Source organism: Mustela nigripes, chromosome 9 (genome assembly GCF_022355385.1).
Source record: "Mustela nigripes isolate SB6536 chromosome 9, MUSNIG.SB6536, whole genome shotgun sequence".
Classification (NCBI taxonomy): Eukaryota; Metazoa; Chordata; class Mammalia; order Carnivora; family Mustelidae; genus Mustela; species Mustela nigripes.
In genome coordinates, this window is record NC_081565.1 from 295,496 (window position 1) to 305,318 (window position 9,823).

Sequence of the window (9,823 nt, forward strand, 5' to 3'; positions counted from 1 at the left end):
TCGGGAAAACGCCGGATGGCGACAGCGCTCTGGCTCATTAGAACACAGGCACCACCTGGTGGCTGAAAGAATCAAGTGCAGGCTACAGGCAGAAAGCCCAGAAGCACATTAAGAAATTTCTCTTATAATCAGAGTGATTCTTGGGAAAAGACCACATTCCTAATCATATCAGATATCTTTAAAAATTGTCCACAATACTGCTCTGTAACAGGACTGAAACAACACGAGGAGAACACATTTACAGCTGAATTTCATTCAAAACCCCTATTCTGACAAAAAGGCTGAGTATGGTAAAGAAAGTAAGCCGAGAACGGACTATTCGGAAGCATATGACACCAGTGCGGAACTCACTCCCATCACAATGTAAGCTCTGTGAGGAACAAGAGCAGCCTGGGTTTTTCACTGCTGGCCTACGAAGACCTTCACTCGACAACAAACAGTCGTTCTCAAACCTTCCTGTCGCAAGACCGCATCACACTCTAGAGAGTGACGGGCGCCCGAGAAAGATTTCGCTCCTACAGGTCACGGCTGCTGATATTTACCAGGTCACAAATAAAACTGAGAATCTTAAAATCACTGTCTTCTCCTTTAAAAATAACAACAAACACATTACATGTTAACATAAAGTGTTTTTTGAAGAAGTAATTTTCACAAAAGGAAGAGTGTGAGTTGTCACTGTTTTACAAGTTTGCAAATATCTCTTCTGGCTCGAGTGCCGGGTTCTCACGTGTCCTGCACCATGGAGCTGTCCCCTGGAAGCGTGCCCTCGGGACCCCTGGCAGACCAGAGCGGGAAAGGGGAATGAAGTCTTAGTATTAGTACGAAGACAGTTTGACCTTACAGGCCTGGAGGAGCGTGGGGACGTACGTGCTACTGTGACTAGGACACGGCAGGTGCTGATGGAGCTCTGCCACCAGGAGGGACAAGGACAGAGCATATGACAGGGCTGAGGAGCTGGTAAAGGAACAGGGAAGGACACGTGCAGACAAGTGCAGGAGGGGTGAGGCCCAGCCCCCTAATTTCATACTGATAACAAGTGTATGATGTAACTGTTCGGCGCAGATCTGCTTTGACAGAGTATTATTCAAACTCAGGGTCATCTTCCCTTTAGGTTTTTACTACACTAATGAGCGTGAGTCACATGAAGTGAGCTGCAGATAAATGAGGGTTTCTATTCATTTTTTTACTATAAAACTAACACATGCTCATTTTTTAAAACTTAACTATATTCCAGAAAACAGAACAAAAATCATTGACAATCCATGGGCACCTGGGTGGCTCAGTCAATTAGAAGTCTGCCCTTAGCTCAGGTCATGGTCCGGGGTCCTGGGATCCGGGCCCCTGGGATCCAGGCCCCGCCTCGGTTCCATCGAGCAGTGAATCTGCTTCTCTCCCTTTCCCTCCGTCCCTCTCTCCGACTCGTGCTCTCTCTCAAGTAAATGAATATCTTTTAAAAAACCAAACAAACCGGGGCGCCTGGGAGGCTCAGTGTGTTAAAGCCTCTGCCTTCGGCTCAGGTCATGATCCCGGGATCCTGGGATCGAGTCCCGCATTGGGCTCTCTGCTCAGCGGGGAGTCTGCTTCCTCCTCTCTCTCTGCCTGCCTCTCTGCCTACGTGTGATCTCTGCCTGTCAAATAAATAAATAAAATCTTTAGAAAAACAAACAAACCTGTCAATCCATCAACTCAGAATATCTAAGTTAAGCACTGGTATATTAGCGTTTCTTTCCTGAACTTAGCAGGAAATTCTTTACACTGATGCCCAACTGTGGAGCCCACAAGAGCTAACAAAGTAACTACAGGCGGGGAGCCCTCAGCCATCCAGTCTTTAAGCTCAAGGCTCCCACTGCAGCGAGTACACGGTGGGTCCTGGGAGATCTCCTGACCGAAGGAGGCAGCCCCAGGACACCGGGCTACAGGCAGCAGCACTGGGTCTGGAGCGGAGTCACAGCAGCGGCTACGGACAGAGCAGGAGCACAGGAGGGGCTCAGCAGCAGGGCCCACCACAGGCCAGCCCTCCCACCCTGAGAAACATCCGCGTGCCCTGCCTGTACCCCGAGAGGCAGCCCTCAGAAGGCAGATGGCAGCAAGTAAGGGACAGTAATGCCCCCTCCCTAAGCCCAGGACTGAGCCTGCCTTCTGGGCACACCAGCAGCGAGAGCACAAGGTCAGTGAGCAGAGAGAAGAGGGTGCACGTGGGAGGGAGAGGGACGAGGCTGTGAGGTTTCCCCGGGGAAGGGCTGTGAGCGCACAGGCTGTTAGCAGGTACTGGACAGCTCTCAGAGCCCCCAGACTGGGGACAGGGAAGGCCAGCAGGGGGCCCCAGAGGAAGGGCCTGGGGGCCTTGACAAGGGCTCTGTTAGACACTGGGGGGTCGGGGGTGCACCGTCTGGCCGGAGGACGACCTACGAGACTGCAGGAGGGCACTCGCACACGAGGAGCACAGGCGAATCCTTGGAGCAGGGTGGTGCAAGGCGCAGCCAAACAGGACAGAGCTGGAGGGGAAGCAGGATAGAGAAAATCTTTAATGACAGGGGTCCGCGGAAACACAACAAAGAGAGCGACAAAGTGAAGGTGTGGGGGGAGGAGGGATGGGGAGAATTGTGGGGGACAGAGATGTGCTACAGCAGCACGCCCGGGACACCGTGGGCTGAGCCCCAGCCGGCAAGGGGCAGTGCGGGCAAGTGCACAAGTGGCGGGGGGCGGGCGGCATGCTTTGCTCCTGATGGCCTCCACCCCCACCTTCTCCGCACAGCAAGCAGCAAGGTCCCGGAGGGGTGCGGCTGGGGCACGGTGAGAGTGTGGCCTGAGAAGCCGCGGTGTGAAGGACACAGGAATGTACGCCGCCCACCCAACCCCAATCCCAGCACCCCTGCTCTGGCCCCCCACAGCCCACAGGTCTCCCTTGCTCTTGGGAGCCTCTCTCCTTACTCAGCCGCCCTGCTCAAACCCTCCTCCAGGAGCAGAGCCTGGGGACCCGTTACCCCGTCAGCCCTGGTCTGACGGCTGAGCCCTCTCAGGACCCCTCAGGCAACAGCAGCCAGGTCCCACCTCAGGGCCTCAGCCCTGGCTTCTCTCTCTTGCCAGAACTCACTCCCTTACTTTCCTCCTTTAAGTGTCTGACCAAATAGCTCTTTCACCTAAGGACTACAAAAGAGCCGTTAAACTGGGAGCGCCTGGCTGGCTCTGTCCGTGGAGCAGGCAGCCCTTGACCTTGGGGCCATGAGTTCAAGTCCCACACAGGGCACAGGAGTTTGCTTAGGAAAAAAAGAGAGAGGGAGAGAGTAGATAAACTAGACTTTCATCAAAACTAAAAATATTTGTGCTTCTTCAAAGAGTACTATCAAGAAAGTAAAAAGTCGGGCCACCTGGGTGGCTCAGAGAGTGAACCGTCTGCCTTCTGGCTCAGGTCATGATTCCCAAGTCCCAGGATTGAGTCCCTCACTGGGATCCCTGCTCAGTGGAGAGTGTGCTTCTCCCTCTGCCTGCTCCCCTGCTTGTATGGTCTCTCTCTCTCTCTCTCTGACAAATAAATAAAATCTTAAAAAAAAAAAAGGGCAAAAAGTCAACCCACAAAATGAGAAAATATTTCTTTACATCAATATTATGAAAATTAATACTAGAATGATTCATAATAGCGAAGAACAGCAATAACCCAAATGTCCGTGGTCGATGAACGCAGTGTGGTCCGGCCACGGTGACCCGTGTGGCGACTGCGGCAAGAAGGGTTGCGGACACACACAAAACCCTTGAACACAACCAAAGTGAAAGAAACCAGTCGCAGAGGATCACGTACTACCGGATTCCACGTACAAAAAGTCCAGAGTACACAAGTCTACGCAGACAGAACACGAATGCCTGGTTGCCAGGGGTTAGGGGCAGGAGAACATGCCAGTGACTACTGACAGAATAAGGTTTTTTCCTGGGATGACGAAAATGTTCTGGATTTTTGTGATCTGTTCACTGACAGATCCAAGTGTGCAGACTAGTCATTCTGATCTCTAACAAGTGACAAACATACGAGGGACGGACGGTGGGGGAGTGAGTGGGAGGGAAACTGGATGGGGTGAGGGGGTGAGGACGGGTGGGAAACAGGGGAGAGTTTTCCGGGGAGGGTGGGAAGGACGGCTAGGCCCCTTCTACAAAGAAGAGCCTGAAGTCCCGTGTTAGGCTCCTACAGGTGAGCACCCAACACCAACACCATGTGCCTGCTGGCACCCCTCTTCTTTCTTGCCTGCACCCCAACTGGTCCCCTTGCTTCCCCAAGGCAGAAAAGAAGGAATGTGTTTTGCAAAAGTTGACCAAGTGGCTATGAGCTCGCCTTTACAGCACTGTCTCGCCTTTTTTTTTTTACGATTTTTATTTGTTTGACAGAGATCACAAGTAGGCAGAGAAGCAGGAAGGCAGAGAGGAGGAAGCAGGCTCCCTGCCGAGCAGAGAGCCCGATGCGGGGCTCGATCCCAGGACCCTGAGATCATGACCTGAGCCGAAGGCAGAGGCTTCACCCACTGAGCCACCCAGACGCCCCTCGCTTTTCTTTTTTAAAGAAAGTCTGTGAAGTGGGAAATGTGTCAGGAAAAATGGACCTCCATGAAGTCCCTCACGCCATCTGTCACCATTCTCAGGAGTGGTTCATCCCGAAGGTGAGCCAGCTCCGACAGGTTCTTTCCGGAACCGGCCAAGCCCACTGAGCAGCAAGCTTCCTCCACGAGATGAATTCCTACAGGACGTCAGATGTGCAGCAACCCGGACCGCTGGGACGAACACATCAGAGCACATCCTTCCTCCCCTAATTCTCTGAAGACAAGACGAAATGTGGGACTGAATAGATCTTTAATTTTTAAAATCCATCAGAACTTTTTACTTAAACTTTTCCACTTTGGTTGTGTTTCCACTTTTCGCTTAATGCCATGGTCCATAGATGATTCATGCTGCTTCAAGGACATAAAAATCTTCTAACATTAAAAAACAAAACAAAACAAAACAAAACAAAAAAACAGAAAATCTCTAGAATCTTCTTAAAACGAAAGACAAATATTGGGGCGCCTGGGTGGCTCAGTTGGTTAAGTGGCTGCCTTTGGCTCGGGGTCACGATCTCAGGGTTCTGGCATCAAGCCCCGAGGCTGGCTGCCTGTTCAGTGGGAAGTCTGCTGCTCCCTCTGCCTCTGCTGTCCCGCCCCCACCAGCCCACTTGTGCTCACTTTCTCTCTCTCTCAAATAATAAAATCTTAAAAAACAAAAGAAAAAACGAAAAGCAGATGTCTACCTAAGTGAGGCTCCCCCTGGCCCTGCCTTCTCCCCTGTGCCAAGGGTCTGTCCCCACCTTGGGGCTGCGGTCCTCACGGCCCCGTCCGGCCCCAGCCTGATTCCCGCCGGCGCACAGAAGGACCCTCCGTCTACGGGAGAGGAAAGAGGGAGGAAGAGGGGGGAGGGGAAGGGTGGGTTCGGGACCTGCCTGTGCACGGGGATAACCTCAACAGGGCCTGGGGAAACAGCTCCTCTAAAAGCACACTCTCTACTCGGAAAACAAGGACACCAACACCCCCTTCTGGGCTGTGCTGCCAACAGGAACCACCAGTGAGACCGGCCACAGGTGCTCCATCCGCCCGCGAACCTGGTTAAATGGTCCCTCTCGCAACCACCACCCACAGCAGTGCCACTTCCCAGCACTCGGGCCCGGGCCCAAGTTCCCAGCAGCCTGCGTTCAAGGACAGGCACAAAGGAGGGTCCCTATTGTTCCCTCTTCCTCATTCCGCTGGCTGAGCTCAAGTTTCCTCCCATCTAGGAGAGGAGCCTTCCCCCCACCCCACCCTTTTGTTCCAAGAATACAGTTCTAGAACAGGCAACCTAAGAACCAATCCACTCCGACCCTGCTATTTCCAAGACGTGAAACCCCACCCCTCATAGGTTGCTCCCCCTAAGATGTGTCTTACATGTGCTCATGCACAGTCTTCCTCTCCTATGGAAAAGCCGAGAAGACCCATCTGGAAGCTCTGCGGCCTTGGGTCCCTTTCTGTCATTCCAAGGAAAACGGAGTCTCCCCATCACCAAGGCAGACGGGCCGTCCTGCAACCTAAGCACATGCCCAGAGGCTCCCAGGAGGCAAGGCACAGCCTCCTGGGGGAGGGGTGCGGGCTCATGCCCAGGGCGGACAGACGACAGACTTCCTTCTCCTCAGCCTGCACCGACAATGAGCCACTGCAGAAGAACGTGGTCACACCCTCCAGACCGCAGGCAGGTCCCGGCCCCGACGCCTCCCTCATGCTTCCTTGCTCCTGACCACCGATAAGGCCACGGGAGGGCAGGGAAGGACAAAACCGGGCAACATCATTAGGGTTAGGCTTAAAGCAAAAAACGTCCTGTACTTTCTTTATAAACGTTCAAGCAAGAGAAAAAAGACTGGTCTATCATCAGCACAAGTGAAAAGGGTAGGAGCTTTCTGCCGTAGAGAGTACCTGCCTTTCGGTGCTCAGAGCTAGGGAGGGGCCGCTGCCTCCACTCCGTGTGACAAGGCACCAGAACAGGGGTATTCTGCAGGGGGTATCCTGGCAGGACACCCTGCCTGCCCCCAGACTAGCAGCACCTGTGTGAAGGAGGGGGTTAGGCAAGGGAAGACAACCGGAAGCACCATGTGCCCTGCAGGGCCCTCTGTCCCTTTCTCTGGTTGCCCACCGCGCACCTGCACAGAAGTTAGGGCGCTCCGTCCGGGCCCCTACTCCGAAGGCTGACCTCCGCCCCTCAGTGGCCCTTCCCCAGCATCTGCAACCGCCTCCCGAAACAGAGGGAGCTCCAGACAGGGAGCAGGTCCAGAGCTGGGCGCCCACAGTGCCCTGAAAGCCATCGGGTGGTGATGACAAACGTTTTTAAGTAACTTGGATTTTCTCCGAAGGAAACCATTTGACTGCACATTTACTGTCTTCACCCTAAAAACCCAGAAAGGTCTCTCTATAGAAACCATCAATACAGGGGCACCTGGGGGGCTCAGTCATTAGGCATCTGACTTTGGCTCAGGGCATGATCCTGGGGTCCTGGGATCGAGCCCTGCATCGGGCTCCCTGCTCAATGGGAAGCCTGCTTCTCCCTCTCCGGCTCCCCCTGCTTGGGTTCCCTCTCTGTCTCTCTGTCAAAAAAGAAAGAAACCATCAATATAGCTCATCCCACACACACACATACACAAATCATAATAACAACAACAGTCATTGCTTTTAGGGTTTCTTGAGATCAGCCTTGCATGAAAGATACTAACAAAAACCCAGGATAGGAATCTGAGGTCAAGCTTAAGGGAACAAGAGTCATTTTACCAGCCCTGTCATGAGAAACTCGCCTTCGAGATGACCTTTAGAGCCAAGAGCCCAGCGACTGAATCCCAGGAAGACGGCCTAAAGCTTGCAGTGCACTTCGGGCCCCTCGCTGAGCTGCCTGTGTCCCCCTTCTGTGGGCGTGGGCTGGGTCTCGGTGCCCCAGCACTGCCACGCCGTGAGGACGGCCGGCCCCCTCCCGAGTATCACCCACCCTCCACTCCCCAACCCCCCCTTTCAGAAACAGACCCTGCTGTGCCAGCCCTCCAATCAGGTCCACATTGTGGCTCCTAATACAAAACTAAGCATTTGAAGCCCTTTTTTAAGGAGGCAATATTTTAAAAGTAGTAGACTCAGGTCTCAAGCAAACTATAAAATAAAACCACAAATATCGCTTCCTATTTTTGAGGTTATACGAAAATAAGGAACACTAACCTTCCTATACACATGCCCTTCTGTAAACTCCCTACACACTCTCTCTGTTTCTGGCCAGGCGCTGGCACCGACTGGGGCCTGCAGGCGGTGGCTGAACCCAGAACCGTGATGGGGAGGGTCAAGTCAAAGACCACGGCTGCGAAGCCAGAGAAATGGATGATGAGTCATTCTTCGTTAAGTGTCCGGTTCCCTCCAGCCAGGAGCGAACAACGAAGGCATGGACTCGGACTGGAAGTTCCAACACAGAACACTGCGCCAGCGGAGACACGGCCCCCAGCAAACCGCGCTGCAGCTTGCACAGAGCAGACAGCAGCCGTACCCCACCCCACCTTAAGCTCCCACTCCCCGGACTGATGAAGCACCGAAAAGGCAGGCCGACCAAGGCAGGCCGACCGAAGACACATAAACGCACATGTTAATGAAAGAAATGGAACTGTTCACTCACTATTAAGAAAATGCATTGCGGGGCACCTGGGTGGCTCAGGTCATGATCTCAGGGTCCTGCCCTCGGCTCAGGTCATGATCTCAGGGTCCTGGGATTGAGCCCCGCATCAGGCTCTCTGCTCAGCGAGTAGCCTGCTCGCCCTCCCCCCGCCCCCTCTCTGCCTGCCTCTCTGCCTACTTGTGATCTCTGTCAAATAAATAAACAAAATTCTTTAAGAAAAAAGAAAGAAAGAAAGAAAAGAAAATGCATTGAAAGCAAGGAAGGTACCATTTTCCATTTTCCGGTGGACAAAAAAATGTTAAAGCCTGTCAGCAGAAGAGTGGATAAACAGGCAATTCTCATAGCGCCAATATGGAAAAATGAATGAAACCTCTTTTTGGGCACAACCTGGTCACATCTACAAATCCTAACCCATAAATAACCCTTGGCGGAACAACAGCATCTTCTCGACTCCACGACACATCTGCAAAAGCTCTCCAAATCGTCCTAACAAGGACATGCACTCAGCCTTCCTCCTAGATTAGACCCTCTAAATCCCCACCAGCTAGATACAGAAAAGGTTACAGCCCAACAAGGAAATACCAAAAAGCTGGTGTGCTCCTGGGGGAAGCCATGGAGACAGACACAAGGCAGCGTACAGAACAGCATGTCTGTGAGACCCCTGTAAGAACAGAGACGCCGGTGTGTGCACAAAAATCCTTTGGGAAGGAATTATAAGGAATTATTAATAGCATGTGACCTTTTAGTAAGATTAAGAGCAAAAAAGGAGGCAGAAAGTTACCTTGCAACATGCATCTTTTCTTACTCTAAGTTTTTTTCTCTTTGTCTCTTTTTGGGCCTTAAGAATTCTGATCCATCCAGCTTTGTACATGGGATCCTGGGTCTACCGGGCCAGCCAAGCTTTCCTCCACTTACTCCGCTCTTTAATCATACACTAAGGACCCATTAATCCACCAGCCACATGGTCTCCCTGGGCCATCACCCCTACCTCTTCATACCCCAAGTAACTATAAAAACAGAACCTGTGGGCTGCAGCTTCACGAAAAAAGGTCCCAAGTACTTTTTTTAATGGGCTAACAACAAATCCATCTAAAGAAGGTGTGAATGGGGAGCCCACGTGGCTCAGTCAGTTAACCACCTGACTCTGGGTTTCAGCTCAGGTCATGATTTCAGGGCCATAGGATCAAGCCCCACATCGGCATCCACCCTAGGTGTAGATTCTGCTGGAGATTCTCTCTCCCTCTCTAAAATGAATAAAGAAAGAAGGTATAAATGAACAAGAAAATGAACCCAAAGAGGAGAAGGAGACAATAAAATGAGTGGAAATTTCTACTACAGATATAGATAAAAACTTCTAAGCAAAATTCAGCAACTCGAATTCAGAAGCACAGAAAGCACTACGAGGCATTGTTGGGTGTACCCCAGGCATACGAGCACGATCAACTTTGTAAGATTCATAAATGTAATTCACCACATTGACAGACTTTTTTAAAATGTAGAAAAAGCATTGGTAAAATTTAAATACCTAAGTATGATTTTAAAAACTCAGTAAGTTAGTAACAGAGCTGTCCTTATTCTGATAGAGATTCAAAAACTAATAAAGTAAACCTCGTCCTGTGATACTGTACTTTATTACAGGAAATAC